Source organism: Pinus tabuliformis, chromosome 7, assembly GCF_031772625.1.
Source record: "Pinus tabuliformis cultivar Carrire ecotype Pingquan chromosome 7, CPIR1, whole genome shotgun sequence".
In the NCBI taxonomy this organism is placed as follows: domain Eukaryota; kingdom Viridiplantae; phylum Streptophyta; class Pinopsida; order Pinales; family Pinaceae; genus Pinus; species Pinus tabuliformis.
In genome coordinates this window covers 1151674891-1151701203 of record NC_142293.1, presented here as the reverse complement: position 1 = coordinate 1151701203, position 26313 = coordinate 1151674891, and the positions used below count along the sequence as shown (strand labels likewise).

Genomic DNA, 26313 nt, shown 5'->3' with positions numbered 1-26313 from the left:
GCAAATGAAAGGCGAAGCTTATAATTGGTATATGTCGTGGAAGAAAACGACACATGCTATCAGTTGGAGGAAATTCAAAAATGCTTTCTTTAGGAGGTTCCAAGGTGTCAAAGAAGAAGAGTTCTTTAAGACAATCACTAGGCTACAACAAAAAGGAGATGTGGACGAATATGCTAGAGAGTGGGAAACTCTAGCTACATGAGTACCAGGATTATCAGAAACACACCTTATTCAATCTCTCCAGGATGAGCTTAAGCTTCATGACATCACCTTTATAGAAGAAGCAAGACAAAGAACAAAAGCTGCAGAAAAGAATTTCGAAAGAATACAACTGCCAAAAGTTGAAAGAGTATTCAAGAGGAAGGTTGCCCCAAACTTTTAATGTTGAGAATACAAAGTACGTTCCACCACAACTACGTGAAGGAGGAAAACTAATTTGGAAGTGCAAAATAAAAGAGGGTAAGTGCAAACCATGTGTTGAAAAATGGGATTCTAGACATAAATGTGTTCAAGGAAAAGAGACCAAGAACCTGTATACATGTGAGGCAACTAATGATTTAAATAGTGAAGAATTAGACACAGAAGAAATTGAAAATTCTCCACAATTTTCCCAAGAATCAGATAGTGAAAATATTCCGCAAGTATCATTATCAGCTATGATAGGGGCAAAAATATAAGTTATATGGTTTTCAACCACTTCAAAATCAAATTGTATCATCCTATCAGATGAAGAAGTTGATCCGAAAAGGAGCACCAACGTATATAGTGCAGTGTCATCAAATGGAAACGCTGGCTTCAAAATTGGTTAGCGAAGAACCACCTGAAGTTTAGGTTCTTATTCAAAAACAAAAAAATGTATTCCAAGATCTTCCAATGAAGATGCATCCTGAAAGAGAAATTGAGCACATAATTGAAGTCAAATCGGGGTCAAACCCTGTCAACATCAAGCCGTATAGGTATCCACATCATCAAAAAACTAAAATCGAAAGATTAGTCCAGGATCTTTTAAAGTGTGGTATCATCACAAAAAGTAGAAGCCCTTACGTTGCTCCAGTGGTTCTAGTTCGAAAGAAGGATGGATCATTTAGACTATGCGTAGATTATCGAGGGTTGAACAAGATAATGATTAAGAACAAGTTTCTGATTCCCTTTATAGACGAAATGTTAGATGAACTTCATAGAGCCAAATATTTTCAAAATTGGACTTGAGATCCAGATTCTACCAAATCAGAATAAGGCTAGAGGACATAGCAAAGACCGCATTTCGAGCACATGAAGGTGCTTATGAGTTTAAGGTAATGCTTTTTGTGTTAACTAATGCTCCAACAACCTTCTAGGCTACCACGAATGAGGCATTCCGTCCATATCTAAGGAACTTTGTGTTAGTGTTCTTTGATGATATCCTAGTCTATAGTAAAACATGGAAGGAACATCTACAATGTCTGGAGCAAGTTCTCACTATATTAGAAGAACATCAGTTTTATGCAAAGATGTCCAAATGCACCTTTGGGAAGGAACAAGTAGAGTACCTCAGACACTCAATATCCAAGGAAGTAGTAAAAGTAGATCCTAATAAGATGAAGGCTATAAAAGAATGGCCCAAACAATTACTAACATCACCAAATTAAGAGGATTCTTACAATTGACTAGATACATCGAAGGTTTATTCAAAACTATGCTCATGTAATTGCACCCTTAACAAAACTTCTAAAGAAGAACTCATTTCGATGGGATGATGAGGTAGAAATGCTTTTTGAAGACCCAAAGGAAATTATTTCTAGTGCACTTGTATTAGCAGCTCCAAACTTTTCAAAGCCATTTGTAATTGAATGTGACGCTTCAAGTTTTGGAATAGGAGCAGTGTTGACGCAGGATGCCAATCCAAAATCATTTGAAAATAGGAAGCTCAATAAGGGAGAATGTCTATGTCATGTCCCTTCTCAAATGAATTAGTCACGGGATATAGCAACACAATTTTGGCAGTAATTTTGGTTTAGGAGGAGGACCCCACATGCAGAAACTTAGGAACTATAGGCAGTTCGAATTATTTTTGGCAGCTAGTGGAATGTCGGGGCCACCACATGCATAATTCAAATTTGGCCAAGGAGGAGGGAATTCGAGTTAGTGGAAGGAGGGGACCACAAGAGGCTAAGGGAGCCCAAGGTGATAAAAGGGGATGGAGCTCTCATTTTCCGGCATTCTGAATATTTGACAAACAAACTCACTCTTGTACACTCCGCTGTTTAGCGAGTCTATCGGCTGCTTAGCCATGAGTCTTTCGCAGGGAAGATTCAACCTCTACTTCGGGGGACAATCCGTGCCCGCCCTTGGGAGGCCATTCCACAGAGATTTCAAGAGTTTCCAACAGCGATTCGCAGCTCAGCCAACCACGTAGAGGAAGGGACTGCATTTTTTTTGGGCAGCCAGAAATACGTAGAGGTTGATTTAGCCAACCAAGGGGCCATTAACTTGCTGGGAGTTTTCGGGAGGAAGGAAGATGGAGGACTGAGAGTATTTTATCAGTGTTTTGCAGCCAGCCAACCAGTACGCGCAACAGCATACATTTCTGGGCAGAGGGAATGCCCCGTGGCCTCCAGCAGCAAATTCGTGGGGCTTGATTGAGTAGCCATCAGGGCCAAGGATTATCCGGGGAGCAAGGGATCAGATAGTACAGGGGAAAGAAGAATTTGAGGCGTGTTTCCAGGTGGATTTGCAGGCTGTTCCCTGCAAATCGAATTTGGCAGTGGTAGCCGGAGAGCAGCTCCCAAGAGGCCGAAAATCCAAAGTCAAAATCAGAGTAATTCCCTTATTGGTTTTTTTGGGTTTCGTCCAAGGAGTCTAAGGCTAAAAGGGTAGAATTTTCTGGGCAGTTTTTGGGCACTTTCTAGCAGGCTGTAGTTAGCAGATCAACAATTTACTAGGACAACGCGGAGCATAGTAGGGCAATAGTTGAGCAACTATCTTTCCAACTATTCTACCACCTGGTTTGGTCCAGCTTGTCCTTGAGACAAGCCCAGGTGCACTACTCCATTTATATATTGTACTCATGCTCATATTTCATAATATATGGCTCAACAGTTCCAATATTTCAGTGTCTTATGGGTGTTTGCTAAATGTTTTTAATTTTCCACTGTTGCACTGATTGTTTAATTGGATTATCACTTAAATTCCTATTTAGGAACATTGCAGTGGTATCAGAGCCTAATTCTTGGCTCAGCTGTGGGGTTGGTTAAATATGAGAGGAGAAGATCGAGAGAACATCACTTATCGGAGGCAGAGGTACAGGAGCAGAGAAAGGGAGCTGGAAATTACACCAGACACGGAGGAAAGAGGGAAAACAGTGGCCGGAGAGGAGGAAATGACGGAGCCCAAGAGCAGGGAGGATATGGCTTTCGATAGCCTCTTGAGGACTTTGAGTGACTTGGCCAAAGGGCAGAAAGACATGTTGGAGGAGATCAAATCACAGAGCCAAGATAAAGCCACACCCAGTGTTTTTAAAACCGTTTTTAAAAATCGGTTACCGGTCTAACCAGCCGGTTAGTAAGGCCGCCAGTCTAAACTGGCCAAAAAACCCAGTTGGAAAGGCAATTTCTCCAAATTTTGGCCCTAACCGTGAAAACCGGCCGGTTTAGGACGGAATTGGCCGGTTTGTATCAAACCGGCCGGTTCCGTCCTAAACCGGCCTGTTTTAGGCATGCCCACCATAACTTGCAAAAAGCGGTTTTTTGATTGTGGTTTAGGGGTTTTGGGGGTGAACTAAGGGTGTTTTCCCTCCAAAAACACCCTTTCCAAGCTATAAGAGGCCCCTCTCTCTCATTTGTCTCACATAACTGATTTGGAGTGTTTGTGAGTTTGTTTGTGAGCTTGGAGAGTGTTGAGTTTTCGCTGAAGTAGTCATCTTGGAGTTGGAGTTGGAGCTATTTTGGAGATAGTGTGTAGCTGTCAGTGGAGTTGCCATCTTCAAGAGGAGGCTAAGGAAGCTAGTTTGCATTTCCAGGTAAGGATTTGCACTTGAAAATTCCTTATTTGACTGTTGTCCATGAATTAATTTTTTTTATGTGTTATAAACTTCTCACTTCTATGATCTACCATCTAGGGAGTCATCATGCCTCCAAAAGCCAGAGATACTGCATGGGCTCATTGTGATATGATTGATGGCAAAATGATCTGCAAATATTGCCAAAAATCCATTCAAGGAGGGGGTATTAACAAGTTCAAGCAACACTTGGCTGGGATAGGAGGCCATGTGGAGCACCAAATGAAATAATAGGGCATATTAGGGCAGAATACCTTCAGAAGTTTGAGACTCAAGTCACTGAACCAATAGAGAAGTTTGTGACTGCAAAGTTTGGGAGTCGAGACTCAACCAACTGAGTTTGATCATGATGACTGAGACTCATGAGAAGTTTCAACTTCAAGTGATAATGTTGATCACTATTATAGTATTACTATTATCATATATGTAGATCCTAGACTGAAGTCTTGTAGTAGGCCACTGGCCCCATAGTTTGTAGGCTTTGTTTTTGCACTCTAGAGGCCATTTAGAGCCTCATTGCTTATGTATTTTGTCGATGATATGTATTGCACTCGGTACCATTTTGATATATTCACCTTTACATGGTATATAAATGAGCAATCTTTGCATATTTTGTCTCTATTGGCTTGGAATCATGGTTTTAAATCTTAAAAATAGTTTTTTTCATTAAAAAATAATTATTTAATGTATTTTTCTAAAACCGGTTCGTTTAGACCAAACCAGTCCCGGTTAGACTGGTTCCGGTCGGTAAACCGGTTCATTAGGTGGATCGGTCCGGTCACTGGTTCCGGTTTTAAAAACATTGGCCAAACCTAGAGGGTTTTTGTGTGGAGAGACCTTAGGGGATTCTCAACGCTTCGATCATCCCTCACCAGCATCGCAATGCCCTTCAGTGAGTGTACCCACTAGGGCCACACTACTGTCCTTCGTGCCAATGGCACAGATCGAACCAGCAAGGGAGGAAGAAACTCCCCAGATGGGAGATTACTTCAGAGAGTGTTAGGCAATGGACGAAGATTTCAAAGAAGCCCTCTCCTTTAGAGATCACTGCAAGCTCGAGCAGAGTGAGAGGAACAAGGGGTACGAAGGACAGGTGACCCAAAACTATGAGCTGCAGAGAACCATAGGGAGGATGTACTTCCCTACATTTGATGGCACTGTCAAGTGCATAGCTAGGGCTTGGGTTGAAAAGATGGACACATACTTTCAGCTCAACCGGATGACAGAACAGGAGGCCATTAAGATGGCAGTGCTGCACTTGGAGGGTGAAGCCCATGACTGGTGGTTTCATGGCCTAACCACTTTGGGGCATGCTAGATAGTTTCAGATGAGGACTTCACCAGGAGGGTGGTGGAGCGGTTTGATCAGAGGGATCCGGAGGCATCCTTCAGGGAGCTGACACAATTGCGCCAAACAGGCAACCCAGAGCAATATTTTTCTGATTTTTTGCGTGTGTCAGTGATGGTCCCGAATCTGTCCGAGGCTAGGAGGGTATACACCTTCATTGAGGGTTTGCTTGAGCCTCTACGTGGACTGGTGAAGTCACGCAGACCCTCTACGCTGCAAGAGGCGGTGGTGTGCGCCAGAGATTTGTAGGGGCCCATCCGCAAGACCAGAGCACCATTTCCTGAACGGACTCCTTTCCCACAGAAAGGGCATGAGACTAGACCCCCGCCACCGAGGACCACACAGGGGAGGGGGCAGCTAGATGAGGAGACACGGAAGGACCTCAGGAGGAGGAAGCTATGCTTCACATGTAGGGAGCCCTGGGCACTAGGCCATAGGTGCACAACGGATAGAGCACACTACATCGAGGTCTTTTTTGACAGTGACCAGGAGGATGAGGTCGAGCAGGATTGCGGTGGGACAGATGGAGGGAGTTAGGGGGACAGAGGACCACCACCACCACCACCTCCATAGGGAGGGGAATCTCTTGCCTCATTAGTGGTAGTCCTTGCTTCTTTATGCGGGATTCCTAAGTTTTTGACACTTGAGATCAGAGGTACAGTATATGGGCAAAGTGTGCTGGTACTAGTGGACAGTGGGGCTACCCACAACTTCATAGATGCACAGCTGGTCCAAAGGAGGGGCCTTACCACAACAAAGTTTGAGGGATTCTCTGTTCTAGTGCTGGGTTACCGTACCATCCAGTGTACTAGATACATGCCCTCCTTGACAGTAGTTATGGGAAACTACTCGATGACGAACCACTTCTTTGTGGTCGATGTGATAGACGCCAATGTGGTGATGGGTGTCCAGTGGTTGTATTCCCTTGGGAAAGTTACGACTAATTGGAGGAAACCTGAGATGGAGTTCATCGGGCCAGACTGCAAATTGGTGGTTTTGAGAGGCATGCAGTCTTATCCGCCTCAGATAGTTTCGGCCCTCAGGATGGAGGCAGATCTTCGACATGGGGACATCACATGGGCAGTCGGGTTGACGATCTCAGAGGCTGGGGGACAGGCACATTCACCACTGGCAGACATACAGGCTCTTCTGGACAGGTACGCAGTGGTGTTCGAGGACATTCCACTAGGGCAACCACCAGATAGAGGGTTTGAGCACACCATTGAGCTAGAGCCGGGCATACAGGCAGTCATCACTACTCCTTACAGGCACCCCAAAGCCTATAAGGATGAGATAGAGAAAGCTATTCAGGAGCTGCTTGCTTTGGGTCACATCAGGCCTAGTTCCAGTCCTTTTTCTTCTTCCATAGTGCTGGTGAAGAAGAAGGATGGGACCCTCAGGATGTGCATAGACTACAGAGCCCTTAACAGGAAGACCCTTAAGAACCGGTACCCCATTCCCCGAATTGATGAGCTGATGGATGAGCTTAGAGGAGCCAAGTACTTCTCTAAGATCAATTTGCGTTTGGGGTACCACGAGATCAGATTTATGGATCAGGATATCCCAAACACAGCATTTCGGTGCCGCTATGGGCACTTTGAGTTTCTGGTCATGCTGTTTGGGCTGACCAACACTCCTGCCACATTTCAGACTTGCTTGAACCACATCTTTCAGGGGTAGTTGAGGAGGTTCGTGCTAGTGTTCTTTGACGACATTCTGATCTATAGCTGGACAATGGGAGGAGCACCTCCAACACTTGGAGGAGGTACTGTGCATTCTGGAGGAGCAATAGTTCTATGCCAACCTCTCCAAATCCGAGTATGGATTGACATAGATGCTTTATCTCGGGCATATCATTAGAGCAAACGACGTGAAGGTTCATGAGGAGAAGATCAGGACCATCCGGGATTGGCCAGTACCCCGAGATGTGACCACGTTGAGAGGCTTCTTGGGCATTTGCACTTACTACAGGAAGTTTGTCAAAGGGTTCTTGCAGCTGGCAGCACTCTTGACCGACTTGACCAAGAAAGGGGCCTTCACATGGACTGAGGGAGCACATGCCGCTTTCGATTGCCTCAAGGAGGTGATGAGTAGTTGCCCTGACTTGGCACTCCTGAATTTTTCGCCATTCACGGTGGAGTGTGACGCATCAGGGGTGGGAGTTGGAGCCGTTTTGTCACAGGAGGGGTACCCCATAACTTTCGAGAGTCAGAAGCTCCTACCACACGAGCTGTCATATTCCATATATGACAAGGAGAGGCTGGCCACCATGCATGCATTGGCCAAGTTCGGCCAATACTTGGTGGGCAATTGAATCCGAGTGATGACTGATCACAACTGTCTTCGACATTTGATGTTGCAGCAAGGCCACAATGACAGGCAGCGAGGCCGCAATGACAGGCAGCGAGGCCGCAATGACAGGTAGCAAGGCCGCAATGACAGGCAGCAGAGATGGGTCAACAAGGTGCAGGACTACGACTTTGATATTGAGTATGTGTGGGGCAAGCACAACGTGGTGGCCAATGCTTTATCCAGGAGACTGATTGGGTTATCACTTATGAGCATCTGCCGGGATTGGAAGGCTCTGCTGTTGGTTGAGTACTCCAAGGACAGGAAGGTCTGCGAGGTGCTAAAGGGGACACATGCAAATGAGCGTTACCGTGTGATGGATGAGGTCATCTATTACAAGGGGCACATTTACTTAGTATCCAGCTCGTAATTGAGAGAGAGGGTACTCCAGGTAGCTCACGATTCACCACTGTTCGAACACTAGGGGTTCCGGAAGACTTACATCGCTGTTCGAGAGAGGTTCATGTGGAAAGGCCTCAAGGAGGACGTGCTGCAGCACGTAAGGGAGTGTGAGGCCTGCCAGTGGAACAAGGGGGAGCTGACTCACCCTATCGGGCTATTATAACCACTTTCCATTCCAGAGGGGAAATGGGAAAGTATCTTCATGGATTTCGTCACTGGGCTCCCCACAGTACAGGGGAAAGATTGCATATATGTGGTGGTCGATAGGCTGACCAAATTTGCCCATTTCTTTGCCATCCCCACTAGATTCACGGCTGCCCAGGTTGCTGAGTTGTTCTTTCGGGAGGTTTTCCAACTACATGGACTCCCCAAGAACATTGCTAGTGACAGAGACAACAAATCTATGGGTGGTTTTTGGCAGGAGCTCTTTAGGTTGGTTGGGATGGAGCTTACTCCTAGCACCAGTTACCACCCTCAGACGGACGACCAGACAGAGAGGGTCAACCAGTGGTTGGAGGGGTACCTAAGGAACTATGTGACGGGTCAGCAGAGGACGTGGATTCAGTGGTTGCACTTGGGCGAGTTCTGCTACAACACCATGCACCACATGTCTATTGGTATGACTCCTTTCCGTGCCCTTTATGGTTATGATGCTCTAACTTTTGTTGATATTATTTTTGGAGACAGCCGGGCCCCAAAGGCCAAAGACTGGGTCCAAGAGAGCCAAGATATCCTCAAAGGTCTCAATGATAACCTAGCGACAACCTAGAATCAGCGAAAACTATATGTAGATTGGCACAAGATAGAGAGGCACTTGAGGAGGGGGACGTAGTGTACCTCTGGTTGCAGCCTTACAGACAATCCACGCTGAAATAGAAGGGGGCTGAGATGCTACAATCACGCTTCTATGGGCCCTACTAGGTGACCAGGCAAGTTGGGGAGGTGGCCTATGAGCTAGCACTGCCTCCAGGGAGCAGGATCCTCAACGTATTTCATGTCTCATCCTTGAAGAAGGTGCTGGGACAACAGGTGACCGCAACAGCTGATCTACCCCCATTGGATGATGAGGGCCATTTGGTGCTGGAACTAGAGGCCATATTGGGGAGCAGGGAGAGAAAACCGAGGAACAGAACCATCAGGGAGTTCTTGGTACGCTGGAAGAACTTACCAGATGAGGATGCCACCTATGAGGGTGAGCACATAGTAGAGCACCTGACTTTGATGTTGCTTGAGGGCAAACAACATTTGGGAGGGGAGGACTGTCATGTCCCTTCTCAAATGAATTAGTCACTAGATGCAATAATACAATTTTGGCAGCAATTTTGGTTTAGGAGGAGGACCCCACACGCAGAAATTAGTAACTATAGGTAGTTCGAATTATTTTTGGCAGTTAGTGGAATGTGGGGGTCACCACATGCATAATTTGAATTTGGCCAAGGAGGACATTGGAGGGAATTCGAGTTAGTGGAAGGAGGGGCCCACAAGAGGCTAAGGGAACCCAAGGTGATAAAAGAGGATGGAACTCTCATTTTCCGGCATTTTGAATATTTGACAAACAAACTCACTCTTGTATGCTTTGCTGTTTAGCGAGTCTACCGGCTGTTTAGCCACGAGTCTTCCGCAGGGAAGATTCAACCTCTACTTCGGGGGACTATCCGTGCCCGCCCTAGGAAGGCCATTCCACAGAGATTTTAGGAGTTTCATGTAATGATTCACAGCTCAGCCAGCCGCGCAGAGGAAGGGATTGCGTGTTTTCTGGGCAGTCAAAAATATGCAGAGGTTGATTTAGCCAACCAAGGGGCCGTTAACTTGTTGGGAGTTTTCGGGAGGAAGGAAGATGGAGGACTGAGAGTATTTTATCAGTGTTTTGTAGCCAACCAGCCAGTACACGCAGCACTATACATTTCTAGGCAGAGGGACTGTGCAGTGGCCTCTAGCAGCAAATTTGTGGGGCTTGATTGAGCAACCATCGGGGCCAAGGACCATTCGGGGAGCAAGGGATCAGATAGTACAGGGGAAAGCAACATTTGAGGGGTGTTTCCAGGTGGATTTGTAAGCTGTTCCCTGCAAATCGAATTTGGCAGCAGTGGCCGGAGAGAAGCTCCCAAGAGGCCGAAAATCCAAAGTCAAAATTAGAGGAATTCCCTTCTGGGTTTTTTTTGGGCTTTGTCCAAGGAGTCTAAGGCTAAAAGGGAAGAATTTTATGGGCAATTTTTGCGCACTTTCCAGTAGGCCATAGTCAGCAGATTGATTATTTACTGAGACAATGCAAAGCATAGTAGAGCAACAACTGAGCAACCATCTTTCCAGCTATTCTACCACCTGGGTTTGGTCCAACTTGTCCTTGAGATAAACCCAAGTGCACTACTCCATTTATATATTGTACTCACGCTCTCATATTTCATAATATATGGCTCAGTAGTTCCAGTATTTCAGTGTCTCATGGGTGTTTGCTAAATGTTCTTAATTTTCCGTTGTTGCACTGTTTGTTTAATTGGATTATCACTTAATTCTCTTTTAGGAACATTACAGTCTAAAGTCTACATACAACAAGGAAATGCTTGCCATTATGCATGCACTAGCCAAGTGGAGACAATATGTTTTGGGAGGTAAGTTCTTAATATGAACAAACCATAATAGTTTTCAGCACCTCCTCCAACAGAAAACACTCTCTACAGAACAACAAAAGTGGATCGAAAAAATTGCCGCCTTTGACATGGAGATATTACATAAGAAGGTGAAAGACAACATAGTGGCAGATGCTCTATCTAGAAAAGATGAAGAGTCGTCATTTCTTGCAATCTCAGTTGTAGTTCCATAATGGCTTAATGAAATCCAAAGTGAGTATGCAAAAGACCCTTAAACCTATGCTATAATCAATAACCTTGCTCAGAGTTCAAAATTTGGGTGGAAAAACGATATTCATTGGTATAAAGGGAGAATTTATCTAATCCCCAACTCCAAATTTAAGTCCAAAGTTCAAAGAGACCTATGATTCTCTATTAGGACATGTAGGGTTTTTTAAAACTTACTATAATGCACGACAATCAGTTTTTTGGAAGGGAATGAATAATGATATTCAAAAGTATGTAGCAGAGTATGATGAATGTAAGAGAAATAAAACTGAGAACATTATGACCCCCAGACTGCTCCACCCCTTAAATATTCCAAACCAAAAGTGGGAAGAAATATTGATGTAATTTATTGAAGGGCTAACCATGTTAGATGAAAAAGATAAAATTCTCGTAGTAGTTGACAGACTCATAAAGAATGCACACTTCATAGGGATGAAGAAATCAGATTCAACAAAATAAATCCTTGAGATATTTTGCAAAAATGTCTACAAACTACATGGATTTCCCAAAGTCATTGTCAGTGATAGTGACACCAAATTTAAAGGGAATTTCTAAAAGGAATTCTTCAAACATATTGGAACATACCTCAACATGAGTTCAACGTATCATCCTCAAACACATGAGTTCAACGTATCATCCTGAAACAGACAGTCAAACAAAAACTTTCAATAAATGCTTAGAAGCTTACTATTGTTGTTATGCAACAAACAAACAAAATAAGTGCACTGAATAGTTACACCTCGCGAATTGGTGATACAATTCAACTTATCACACTTCCACAAAACTGACTCCATTTCAAGCTTTGTATGGTTATCAGCCTCCTAAATGGAAGGACTTAACCATTATCGAGACAAAAGTTCCAGCAGTTAAATATCAGTTAGAAGAAGCCCAAAAAGTCTTTCAAGCATTAAAGGAAAATCTAAGTATTGCAAGAAATCGTATGAAGCAACAAGTCGACCAACACAGAACAAGGAGAGAATTTGAGGTTGGAGAATGGGTATTTGAACTTCATCCTTACAAGCAATTATCCTTGAAGTAGAAAGGAAAAAACAAATTGGCACCATGTTCTATGGACTGTATTAGATTAATGAAAAGATCAGCGAAGTAGCATATAGCTTAAGCCTTCCTGATAATAGTAGAGTTCACAACGTTTTCCATGTATCTTTTCTTAAAAAGACATCAGACAAACCCCAAGCAATACATGCAACAATTCCAACATTAGATGACGAAAGAAAGACCATTTTAGAACCTGAAGGAATCATTACGACCAGGGAAAAAAATTGCATTCATGAGTAATACCTTATTAAATGGAAGAACCTCCCTGAAGAAGAAGCCTTTTGGGAGACAAAAGCGTTTAGTCAACAACACCTGTCGTTACGTATGCTTTGAGGACAAAACATCTTTTTGAGAGGAAGACAATGTTATGTAAAATTTTGTAGTTTTGTAGTTATAGTTAAATTAGGAAAAGGGCACGATTAGAAGATCATTCCCTTTCACGGAAAGGCACCCAAGGCTGTATATAAGCCAAGGCCCCCCTCTGTAAAACTCATCAATCGGTTTTCTAATAAAATATATATACATATTATCTGTTAAACTGCAATATAAAATCAAGTTTGCTCCAATCATGGATGGGTTCTTAAAATCGTTATATCTAAAGTTTATATTGATGTTGTTGGCATTTTGAAGTGGAAACTTCTCAGTAAACAGAAATATATGTAGAAATATTTTATTAATAAGATGAATAGATAGATGATGATGTTTACAATGGGGTTTCCTGGCTTATATATCGCCATGGGCACCCTTTGGGAAAGGGCATGATCTTATGATCGTGCCCTTTCGTCTGGCTAAACCTAAATTAAAATAATAAACCTAAAATTAACTAATTTTTTACATAACATTGCCTTCCTCTCGAAAGAATTCTTTGTCCTAAAAGCATAAGTAACGACGGATGTTGTTGAAGAATGATTCATTCTCCCAGGAAGCGTCTTCTTGGGGTAAGTCCTTCCACTTGATCATATATTCCAAGATGATCAAGGCCCCACATTTTAAAAGGTCTTGGATTAATCTTGCAATTTCTGTTTTTTGGTGATGTGGATATTGGTGTGGCTTGATGTTGACAGGATCTGATCTTGCCTTGACTTCTATTGTATGCTCAATTTCCTTATTAGGTGGCATCTTCATAGGTAGGTCTTGAAATACTTCTTCATGTTTCCTAATTAGATCTTGTATCTCTGGTGACTCCTCATTGGTCATATTTGCAGATGACATTTCTAATTGGTGACATTGTACTACATAAGCAGGTGCTCCATTTCGATTCAGCTTCATCATCTAGGATGATGATGTAACTTGATTTTCTGGTGCTTGGAATTCGTGTAGCTTGTACTTCTGACCTCCCCATTTGAATTTTATAAATTGTACTTGATGGTTGGTGGCATAAGTACCTAAAGTTCATAGCCATTGGATACCTAAGACTACATCTACTCCTCCTAACAGTACCGTGAAGAATGGAGACTCTAGATTCAAGTCTTGAATCTGCAAATTGACCTTATGGCATTTCCCTACCTTTTCAATCTTCTTACCATTAGCTACCATCACTTCCATGTTTGGTAAGGGAAATGAAAATATATTGAGTCTCTTTGTCACGGTTGCATCTAAAAAATTGTGTGTGCTTCCAGAGTCTATGAGAACCACTACGTTGTTCTTCTTTATGTGTCCTTTTAACTTTAAAGTTTGAGGTTGTGATATACCTGTCATAGCTGATAATGACACTTGTGGAATACTTCCATCATCTAATTCTGGTGAGAATTTTGGGGCATCTTCTATGTCATAATCTTCACTGTTTGAATCATTGGTTGCTTCACAATTATATAGGTTCTTTGGTTCTTTTCCTTTAGCACATCTATGTTTGGGGTCCCACTTCTCACCACAGCGTTTACATTTACCCTCTTTTATCCTTTGCATTTCCACATTAGATTTTTCATCTTCACGACGATGTGGTGGAACGTATCTTGTCTTATTTGAGTCCACATACTGGGGTATCCTTCGTCTTGCAAATGTTTTTTCCGCTTTTGACCAAAATATTGGTTCGGATTTCCTTTCGGCTGTTTTTCCTTTTCGTCTTGCTACTTCTATAGATGTAATGTCATGCATCTCAAGTTCTGCTTGTAAATGGGTTTTGAGTCCCGAGATGTATGACTGAATTAGACGAGATTCTGATAACCCAGGTACTCGTGTTACTAAGGTCTCCCATTCTTGAGTGTATTCGTCCACACTTCCTTTTTGTCGTAACTTGATGAGTTTTGAAAAGAACTCTTCTTCTCTTACACCTTGGAATCTTTTAAAGAATGCATCTTTAAATTTTCTCCAGCTAATGACGTGTGTTGTTTTTTTCCACCACATATACCAGTTATATGCTTCTCCTTCCATTTTCATGGATGCATGCTTGAGCTTTTCGTCATGGTCATTGATGTCATATATCTCAAAGTATTCTTCTGCTTTATTTATCCATGCAACATTGTTTTTTTCGTTTCCATCGAATTTAGGCATCTCGACTTTTGCCCTTCGCTGGTATGTTGCTAATGGTTGAGCGAAAAAAGGGTGTTGATTGGTAAAGTTATCCCAAAGTTGCTTGTTTGTAAAGGTTGTGTTACTCGCTTCTTGGTGGGGTGTCGCTGATTTTTTTGGGGATTCAACTTTTTCATGAGAGTCTGTTGACTTTGTTGAATCTGACGAGATGTGTTCTTGATTCTCTTCACCTTCTTTTAGTAGTTGTTCGGGTGTACAATTCAACCTTTTACACATAATTTTCAGCATTGTTAAGACCTCTCTGATGCCTGCTTCTGTCTGAACATGGTAATTTTCCATCTTTATTTCTATTCGATTTGTCGTATCGTGAAGATTTTTGATTTCATCAGCTTGCTCCCCAAGCTTGATCTGGAATTCATTTAATCTTTTATTGACCTCATCGTGGTTGCTATTTATCTTATGCTCTGCATCCAACAACTTTTTTTGGAAATCCGCCATTGTCATTGTCGACATTGAGCGGGTTTGCGGGGGCGTGGATTTATTTGCCAGCTAAAATATTTTTCCTCCCTGTTTTATTTTTTATTAGCTAAAATAAATTTTATACATATAAATTTTAATTAATTAAAATAAATTTAATTAATTAAATTATATGTATTTTATATAATATATAATATAACTATATATATATATATATATATGTATATATATTATAAATATATATAACGACGGTTTGACCGATATCGTTTTCAACTATATACTATATGTATATATAAATTATATATAATAATTATATAATATATAGTTAATTAATATAATTTACATATATATATATATATATATATTAAATATATATATCAAAAATGGAACGACACAACCATTCGACCGATCCTTGAGCAGATAACACCGTCGAGGAGGTTTAAGGAATGAGTTCGACCATGGAATGCAATCGCACAGTGTTTAGGGAAAATCGAAACAGGTGTGGGCAGTGTTGATATACGAAAATTAACCAGTCAGTCGATTGTAGCTTGCTTAGTTAAAATATGATCCTGAGATATCCGAAATATTAATTCTGATACCAATTGTTATTTCGATGTACTGATATCTAAGGATGAATGGAAGCAGACAGAACAACGGAAGCGGTGCGAAGGAAGTCGGTGGGGACAGGGATGGACAACACGACGGGAAGCGGTAGATGTGGCTTGATAACAAGTTAAATTTCTCATTTATTTTTGAATAACAACCTTCAGTTTGGTACGGGGTATGAATTATTGGACGGAGTAAGTCTGGAGGTGTAGAGAACAGCGCAGCAGGAAAATAGAGGTGGTAAAGTAGCGACGTGTGGTCAGGGTCAGCAGACGGTGGGCGTAGTGACAGCAGACGGTGGGCGGAAAAGAATGCAGATGCGTGTGCAACAGATAGCGTACGGAATGGACAGCGGCAGCGTGCGGACAGTGTTGGAGTGGACGGGTATGGGTGGAGAATGGTATGTCGGATGAGAAATTGGCGTGAGCAGTAGCGCTGAACAACGAGCACAGCGGAAGTGGGGGATAACGAACCCGCTTTGATACCAATGAAGTGGAAACTTCTCAGTAAACAGAAATATATGTAGAAATATTTTATTAATAAGATGAATAGATAGATGATGATGTTTACAATGGGGTTTCCTGGCTTATATATCGCCATGGGCACCCTTTGGGAAAGGGCATGATCTTATGATCGTGCCCTTTCGTCTGGCTAAACCTAAATTTAAATAATAAACCTAAAATTAACTAATTTTTTACATAACACATTTGCTTCTAACAAGTAGTCAGTTGCATAATGGATGGGCTCTTAAAACTATTATATCTGAAGTTTGCATTAATATTGTTGTTGTTTTTGCTATTTTAGTTGTTGAATAGAGGTCTATACAATTTAAGCTGAATTTATTTGAGTGAAAAAATACTTAAAGATGAGCATTGTCAAATTCTATGCCACTTCTTGAGGGCAATTTTAATGAGTTTTCCTTGGTGTCTTGAGTCTTCGATTGTTGAAAATTGGAAGCTATGGGATGAATTTCCTTGAATAATTTTTTTTTCTTACTTTTCTTCTATCTTTGCAACCATGACCTTCCTTAAATAGTAAACCACCTTCCATCAATTCGTAATCATATATATATGATGGAAAATCACTTAACTTGTCCTTAATCAATTTCAATTTTTTAATTTTTAACTTAATCATCAATATTATTATTATTATTATTACTATTATCCCTTTTATGATTTTATTAAAAAAATTTCAAGTCTCTCAGTAATGAGAGTCAATCATGTCATATGTAACTCCCTTCAATTAATGCATATGTTACTCTCTCTCTCCCCTAATGGATTCATTCCCCTCTCTTGAATGCTTTTACGAACATCTTACACTTTGTTACACACTTTAATGACTTGTCGTAAAAGATTCCTCTTACATCTCCTTACTGCATAAGCTACACTTCTCTCCTAAATGCATAAGTTACGCTCCTCTCCTTTATGGCATAAGTTACACTCCTATTTTGGCATATGTAACTCCTCAAGGCATAGGAGTTACTCCCTCATTAATTCAACCTCCTTGATCTTTCTATATATTTGTGCCTCTCATCCTCACTTGATACACTTGTGCTTGTGAAAGGAGAATTCAAACTTGAGAGAGAGAGAGAGAGAATCTTGAAGAGCAAGAGCAGATCTTGGAGTGTCGAAGTGATTCAGTGTTTGCATCAGCGACTGGTATCAGAGATTTTTTTCAGATTTGGGTGAAATTCTTCATTCTCTCATTGTATTTTGTATCTCTGATGAACAATTGATTTCTAATAGAAGAAGAATCTGGTTGAGTTTTCCCCTTGTGGGTTTTTCCCTAGTCATTGACTTAACTTCTCTGTGCCTTATTGAGTTCTTAGTTGTCTTCCATTGTGCACATGGTTGATATGGTTTATGTTTTATGTACATTTACTTAACTTATTTTGCAGCATAAATAAGTTCTGGATTTAAGAGATTGTAACAACATAGAACATTAAAATTTCGACATAGTATTAGAGCTTTGGTGAAGAGAAGCTCAAGAAGACAAACTCCATTTCCAACACTCTTTCTGCTGAAATATCTCTTGCTGTCAGCTCTATTTCCAATGCTCTTTCTGCTGGAATATCTCTTGCTTTCATCTTCATTTCCAATCCTCTTTCTGCTATAATATCACTTGCTGTCCGCTACATTTACAACTCTCTTTCTGCTGAAATATAACTTGTTGTCTGCTCTACTTGCAACTCTCTTTCTGCTGAAATATTGCTGTCCGCTCCATTTGCAATTCTTTTTCTGTTGAAATATGGCTTGTTGTCTGTTCCATTTTTCTCTTTCTGCTGAAATATCTCTTGTTGTTTCTTCTACTTGCTGCTAATTTTCTGCTGAAATTTCTCCTCCCTTTTGCTGCTGAAATATCTCATTTACCGCTGAAATATCTCTTGCTGTCCCTGTCTATTTGTTGTTGAAATTTTGAGGAGATCAAAATGTCTTTCTCCTACTTTAGGAATGAAGAGAAGCTAGTTGATGCTTCAAATTTTTTCCCTTGGAAGGCCAGATTGGATTTCACTGTTGAGGAACATGATGTTCTAAAGTATGTTGAAGGAAAGGTCGCAGAACCAACTGAAAACTCCAATGCTGCTATTAAGGCTAGATACAAGAAATAAGAAGTCAAGGCTAAACATATTATCCTTGACTCTCTTGGAGACCACCTCATCATCTTATGTCCCCAATTTGAAGAAAACCAAAGAAATGTATGACAAGTTGATTGGAATGTATCGAGTGAACAACTTGAGTGAAATTCTCGCTCTGAAGAATAAGCTCAAGGATGTTAATATGAACGAAGGAAAAACCATTTAAGCATACTTCATGATAATATCTAAAATCAAAGATCAACTATTAACTTCTGGTAAAGTTGTTTCCAATAAAGAATTGGTACTGATTACGCTTGGAGGTATTCCTTCTCCTTGGGAAACTTGTATTACTACCATCAATAATACTGACAAGTTTCCTACATTTGATGAGCTCCTAGGAAAGTGCAGTCAACAAGAAGCCATAATGATTTCTAGATGAAGAATTCCCAATCATGAGGATGGAGAACCTACTACCTTTGCTGTACAAGGCAAGAAGAAGAAAGGAAGAAGAGGAATTCACTATTCGAGAAAGTCTGCTCCCAACAACTCCTCTCAATGGACGAAAGAATTATCAAAATTCCAGTGCTACAACTGTCGCAAGCATGGCCACTATGCTCATCACTGTTCAGAAAACAAAAGAGGATCAAAATCCAACTTCAACAATCGTTCCAACAAATTTGATTACAGAAGAAGAAGAGAAGATCCTTCTGCTCGTAAAGGAAACTATCGTTCCTCAAGGAACCAGAGGTATGATAATAATGTAGTTCATCTTCTGCAGATTCTTGTGATAACTGGTTGGTTGATAGTGGTGCTTCAAGGCACTTTACTGGCTACAAAGAAGTACTCTCTAATTTTGTTGAGAATGGAGATAGATTTGAAGATCATTCTTGGAGATAACTCTACATATCCCATAAAGGTATCTGGTTCTATTTCTTTCCATCTGGATCAAGGTAAAGCTTTGACTCTTCAAGAGGTTTTATATGTACCTGGTTTAAAGAAGAATCTTGTGTCCATATCAACTTTAGAAGATAAACGAATGAAAGTTGATTTCATAAATAATAAAGTTCTCACTTGGTCATCGAGATCCAACATAAGAGATGCCCTCACTTTAGGATCTAGATGTGAAGGTCTATACAAAATCAATGAAAGACATATTCATGCACTAATCCATGACGTCAATCATCAAAGTGAAATTTAGCACCGAAGGTTCGCTCACTTGCATTACAAAGCATTACCTCATGTGAGAAAGATGGTTTCCGGAATTCCAGAAATCAGATTTGATCATGATGGTGTTTACCAAGGATGCGCAAGTGAAAAGCAAGTGAAGGGACCATTTTCTTCAAGAAAAAGTAGAACCAGTCTGGTATTGCATCTTGTACATTCTGATTTATGTGGACCAATGCCTATAACTTCTCTTGGTGGTTTCTTGTATTATATTATCTTTATGGATGATTTTTCTCACAAAACATGGATTTATTTTATAAAAGGTAAAATTCAAGCTTTTAACATGTTCAAAGATTACAAAGCTCTAGTAGAAAAAATACTGGAAAGCAAATCAAAATTTTCAAATCTGACAATGGAGGAGAGTTCACTTCCATTGATTTCATTAACTTCTGCAAAGAAGTTGGAATCAGAAAAGAGACCACTGTACCATATTACCTAGAACGAAATGGTGTGGCCAAGAGAAAGAATAAAACTATTATGGAAGCGGTCAAAGCTATGTTGCATGATCAAATATTGCCAAAGTTTCTATGGGGAGAAGCTGTGAACACAACTGTCTATGTCAAAAATAGATCTCTTCGCCGTGCCCTAAACAACAAGACTCCTAAAGAAGTCTTCATTGGCGAGAAGCCCAAAATTGGGGCACCTAAGGATCTTGGGCTGTCCTGTCTACTTCCATGTCCCAAATGAAAAAAGGAACAAGTTGGAAGCTTCAGGTGAGAAATGTATGTTTGTTGGTTGTTGTGAGAATTCTAAAGCTTACAGAATATATGTACTTTGTCAAAGAAATATAGAATTTAGTAGGGATATAACATTTTATGAAGATGCAACTCTTGGAAAAGCAAGAGACACTCCTCTTCCTTTTGCTAATGTTGATAGTCAAGATGATGTATTTGAAATACAAGAAGATCCTGAAGCTAAAACTTATCTTGCTGATGAACCCATGGAGGCCATGCATCCTTTGGATCCTCCTCCATGTGATCCTCCTTCTAAAAGGAGACTTTTATGGCTCCGTGGCACTCTTCAAGATGTTGATAAACATGCTGCCCCCAAAGGAACTTTCAGAGAAAGCATGAAACCTTGCCGGTTCCAAGGATATGTTGTAGCCATGAGCAATATTATTCAAGATGAACTGTGCACTTTTGAAGAAGCTGTAAAGGCCCAAGTGTGGAAAGATGTAATGGTTGAAGAATATGATTCCATCATTCATAATGATGTATGGGAAGTGGTTCCAAGACCCCAAGATAAATCTATTGTATCTTCTAAACGGTTGTATAAAATTAAACATGGTGCTAATGGCAGTATTGAAAAATATAAAGCTAGATTTGTGGCTAGAGGTTTCTCTCAGAAAGAGGGAATAGACTATGACGAAATTTTTGTGCCTATTGCCCGTTACACCACATTTTGATCTATTGTAGCCGTAACTGCTAGCCAAAGATAGTTTCTTCACCAAATGGATGTGGAGACTACTTTTCTGCATGGCTTCCTTAAAGAAGTATTTGTGGAGTAACCACAAGTCTTTGAAGTACATGATCCAAAAAATCATGTGTGTAGGTTGAACAAAGCCCTCTATGGTTTGAAGCAAGCTCCAAGAGCTTGGTATGCTTGCATAGATAACTTCCTGATGAAGGTTGGTTTTACCAGAGGCAATTCAGATCCAAATTTTCACTTTAAGACAATCCAAGGTATGCCCTTGATTTTGGTATTGTATGTTGATGATTTATTTCTAACCGGTAGCGAACCTCTTATTCTCTGGTGTAAAGTGAGTTAGCATCTGAATTTGAAATGAAAGATCTTGGTTCGATGCACTACTTTTTGGTCCTAGAGGTGTGGCAAAAATCTGGGGAGATTTTCGTTTCTCAAGGAAAATATGTTGTCAAACTACTATAAAGGTTTGGCATGACTGAGTGTAAGTCCATGAATGCTCTAATGGAAATGAATTTCAAGAAGCTTTGTGGTAAAGTTGCAAGCCCTGATTTGCCTATGCCTTCTGAGTACACTAGCAATTGATTCAAGTACTAATGTTCTTAGTAAACACTAGACCAAATATATGCTTTGCAGTCAATACTCTGAGTTAATGCATGATTAAACTTGCTCATGCACATTGGTTTCTTGCAAAGCATGTGTTGAGGTATCTGCATGGGACCATCAATCTTGGATTGAGATATAATGACGAAGATGACTACATGGATACTCTGATGCTGATTGGGCTGGTAACTATACTGGCAGAAAGAGCACATCAAGGTGTTGCTTCAGCTTAGGATTTGCCATGATATCTTGGATGAGCAGAAAGCGAAAGCGTGTTTCCCTTAGCACGACTGAAGCATAATACATTGCTGCTAGCATGGCTAGCTGTGAGGCAGTATGGTTAAGGAAGCTCTTTGGAGAGTTTTCTAAGCAAGTATTGGATACTAAGTAATTTAATGTGACATTAAGAGTGGGATTCGACTTGCTGAAAATGTCGTGTTCCATGGGAAGTCCAAACACATTGAGATCAAATATCACTGTATCCAAGATATGGTGCAAAGAGGAGCAGTAAGACTTCATCATATTGTGACTAATGACCAGATTGACGACATTCTTACCAAGCTTTTGCCGAAATGAAAGTTCTTGGTCTTCAAAGAGCAGCTTGGATTGATAGATGTGACCCTTCCTAGAGAGGGTGGTCATGGATGATAAACCTTGGATGTGCGAGATCCTTGTCATGTGTTGACAAGTGGATCCCCCCAAGCAATGATGAACCTTGGCTGACCGAGATCCTTGTCATGTGTTGACAAGTAGATCCCCCCAAGTTGTGATGAGCCTTGGATGTGTGAGATCCTTGTCATGTGTTGACAAGTGGACCCCCAAGTAGTGATGAGCCTTGGCTATCCAAGATCCTTGTCATGTGTTGACAAGTGGATCCCCCCAAGTTGTGATGAGCCTTGGATGTGCAAGATCCTTGACATGTGTCGACAAGTGGATCCCCCCAAGCAGTGATGAGCCTTGGATGTGCGAGATCCTTGACATGTGTTGACAAGTGGATCCCCCTAAGTGTGTATAGGGTGATGGATGTATCTCCTCTATGATGATTCTTCTTCATTACACTGTAACATCATTGTTCCAAAGTAGAGATAGCAGAGACCCTTAGATCAGAAAAAAAAATCCTCCCTAGTTGAGAGGGAGTTTTGAAAATTGGCAGCTATGGGATGAATTTCGTTTAATAAAATTTCATTTTTGAACTTTCTAAAGTGACTTTCTAAAATTAGAAAGTCGTGTCTATCTTTGCAACCATGACCTTCCAAAAATAGTAAATCACCTTCCATCAATTCGTAATAATATATATATATATATATATATATATATGATGGAAAATCTCTTAACTTGCCCTTAATCAATCTCAATTGTTTAATTTTTAACTTAATCATCAGTATTATTATTATTATTACTATTATCCTCTTTATGAAATTATTATATTATTATTAAAAAGAAATTCAAGTCTCTCAATAGTGAGACTCAATCATGTCATATGTAACTCCCCTCAGTTAATGCATATGTTGCTTTCTCTCATAATGGATTCATTCCTCTCTCTCTTTAATGCTCTTATGCACCTCTTAGACTCTCTTACACACTTTAATGACTTGTCATAAAAAGATTCCTCTTACACCTCCTTAATGCATAAGTTACACTTCTCTCCTAAATGCATAAGTTACACTCCTCTCCTTTATGGCATAACTTACACTTTTTGACATATGTAACTCCTCAAGGCATAGGAGTTACTCCCTTGTGAATTCGACCTCCTTGCTCTTCCTATATATTTGTCTCTCATCCTCACTTGATACACTTACTTGTGCTTGTGAAAGGAGAATTTGAACTTGAGAAAGAGAGAGTTGGAGAGTCTAAAGGAAGATTGAGAGAGAGAGAGAGAGAGAGTCTTGAAGAGCAAGAGCAGATCCTTAGAGCCAAAGTGATTCAGTTTTTGCATTAGCTACTGCTATTAGAGATTTTCATATTTGGGTGAAATTCTTCATTCTCGCATTGTACTTTGTATCTCTGCTGAAAAATTGATTTTTAAGAGAAAAAGAATCTGGTTGGGTTTTCCCCTTGTGGGTTTCATTTTGGTGATTGACCTAACTTCTTTGTATCTCATTGAGTTCTTGGCTGTCTTCCGTTGTGCATATGGTTTATGTGGTTTATGTTCTATCTTCAATTACTTAACTTATTTTGTAGTATAAAGAAGTTTTGGATTTAAGTGATTGTAACATCATAGAACATCAGAATTTCAACACAGATGAATTATGCAAACAATCTATTTTGTGAGATTGATCACTTGTAGAGAAGACATTGAATTGAATTGAAAAAAATGATTGCAGTCATTGTTCAGTTACAATAGGCAACAACTAGTTGGTTTTGACTGTTTCACTTACCCACTATCCCAACAAGGACTTGGATTAGATCTTTCGGCTTGTGGTTGACTATTTGTATGACATTTCCATTCATTTGCATGCCCATTTTGTACGACGTTCTTTCACATTCAGTGTATACATTTAGGATCCATTATAATTGCTCTGTTCTCACATCCATTTGATGAGGTGTGTTGACATGAATTGATGACACTACATTTTAATTGGTGGAAGTTTTCTTTAACAAACACTAGAAGTATTGGAGTTATTTAATTATTATTATTATTACTTTTAATCTATGTAGTTCACGGACCCCAGAAATCAGTGACTGCTAGGTTGAAGAAATATTTTTACCAGGCAGATCCACCCGAAGGGATCGCTTCCTGCCGGCTCAACCATGGAGCCTGACACCAAGAGTGTCAAGAGAATTGAATCCGTGACCTCTCAATAGCAAAAGTGTTTTAACAATGGGGATTCGTCCAATTGAGCTAACCCTCGGGGCTAACTGGAGTCATAGAATTGTTTTGCATCTGCTGCATATAATGGCAATTGTCCCCTGAACTGCTATTTGTTTTTTGTACAACATAAAATGTGCATTTGACATGATGAATTCATTTCTGAAGTCACTTTCAGCTCACAATATTTGGAGTTTTTTTTTTTTTTTTTGGTGGTAAATGCTTCTTTTAGATGCCAATAAATTATAGATATTTGAAAAACATCAGGGTTCATTACCTGCATCTTTTTCTGCTAATATGTTTGAAGCACAACTGTTGACAGTTTGAGGGCCTTTGGAAGAAAGTTGGACTTAGTTCCTTTTGTGTGGATTATCCGGTACTTGAGATGTTGCTTTATACTGGAAAATATTGCAATATGCAGATATACTATTAAGATCTGAATGCCCTATTTAGGGGAAGTTATATATGTATATTAGTTCAAGGCATGTGCATATAGCTTCATATATTGGTTATTAATTTTTTAGCTTCAGAACATAATCAAGTGCCTACAGTTTCCTGCTCCCTCTTCAGGTGTCTCTGTGCTTTCAAAGGTTTCTCACATTTGTGACTAATGCAGACTATGCTGCAATACAGGCACCTATATAGGCTAGAAAGAGGGTCTTCTCATGGAGGCAACTTAATCCACAATAAGTTTGTTCTGGGTTCCATATTAGATATTCGAAGGATACAACTCCTGGAAGAAATTGAGGATGCTTAAGAGTGTTGATTCCATTTGTTCACCCTATTACAAAAGAGATGGTAAAGAAAGCAACAGGGATCATTTATACCCTCAAGTGACCATTAATTGATGATCACATTACTTCGATAAGTGGTGGTCAAGATGAACTAGAAGGTGAAATTTCTCAAGCAGTCTTGGATGTGGTCATGTTAAGCTGCCTGATTGTAATGGATGGGTGAATGTGGATTAGTTGTCATCCATTATGGCATTTCGACTTTAATGGCACTTCACCTGTAGTGTCCCACTTGAGGTTGGTTGATCACATGTAAGTTGAAGGATGAATTGTTTTGGTTCATTGCAAAAAGGAAGAAAACATGGGCCATTTTTATATAGTGGGTTCTTCTGCCTCACATCATTGAGTATATTGTAATTGTAGATCCTTATAAATTTGACGTTGAGGCAAATAACAATCGTAAACTGCGGTGATTGTTATTGTCTTTTTGCATATATCATCTACCTTATTTGAAACTATTAGTAGTGATGTTCGTTCTGTTTTTTGAAATGTTACATGGTATGGGTTTATATGAATGAAGCTATTGTTTCATGTAGAGCCTCCCCTGATACCTGATTTCCTTTTGACCATTGCAAAAGGAATCTGGATTTCGTAGCATGTATGTATTGTTAGCAAACCCTAACTGGAAGATTGAAACAAATCCAACCAACTTCACATATATTACCACTTGTAGTCAATCCAGATTGGTTTTGTGTATATTATAGTTACTATCATAAAAACGAGAATATCTGTTTGAGTCAGCAAAATACTTGAAATGATTACACCTATAATCAACTTAAAAACATGGCATGTTCCCATCGGCCCATGTGTCATTTGTTAACACAACCACGTGTGATATGCTAGGGCTGCATGTCTAACACTGTTATTATAGATTTAGCCCCAGTATACCCTGATGTGTCAGAGACATTGGGCATGAAACAGGGCCCTGCAAGAGGGGAAAACACTCAAAAACAGTGATTATTACTGATTTCATTCAGTGTAACCTTCATGAAATTGCTCAAACATTTTGCAGGTAAAGGAGAAAAATGATTTTTGAATGGATTCCAGGGAATTTGAAGGGATCCTATGTTTCAATGTTAGTCATTTTTCAACAAAACTGTTATTCATGCATACCACATATATCATGGCTCAATCAAGGGCTGCTATTAAGGGTCAAAGGACATGGAAGAATGTTTGCATTATTTCTCCTCCGAGCCCATCTATTGCTCCTATATTTCCAACAAGTGGAGCTTCCATTGCTGCAAATGACCCTGCTACAATGACAAGCAAGTTCAAGAAAGGACATGGAAGAA

General features: G+C 40.3%; 1 protein-coding gene across 5 annotated transcripts in view; it reads left to right on the top strand.

Moving 5' to 3' along the window:
• LOC149251571 (uncharacterized) overlaps window positions 1-25244 on the top strand; it is a 286157-nt gene extending 260913 nt beyond the window's left edge. For 2 of the 5 annotated variants that reach the window (XM_089459509.1, XM_089459513.1), the window contains exon 11: window positions 24864-25244. The gene's annotated coding sequence lies outside the window, so the exon portion shown is untranslated. Of the gene's footprint in view, window positions 1-24781 lie in introns of all 5 variants that reach the window. The other 3 variants (XM_089459511.1, XM_089459512.1, XM_089459510.1) reach the window with 3 other exon arrangements.
• The last annotated feature ends 1069 nt before the right edge of the window (window positions 25245-26313 follow it).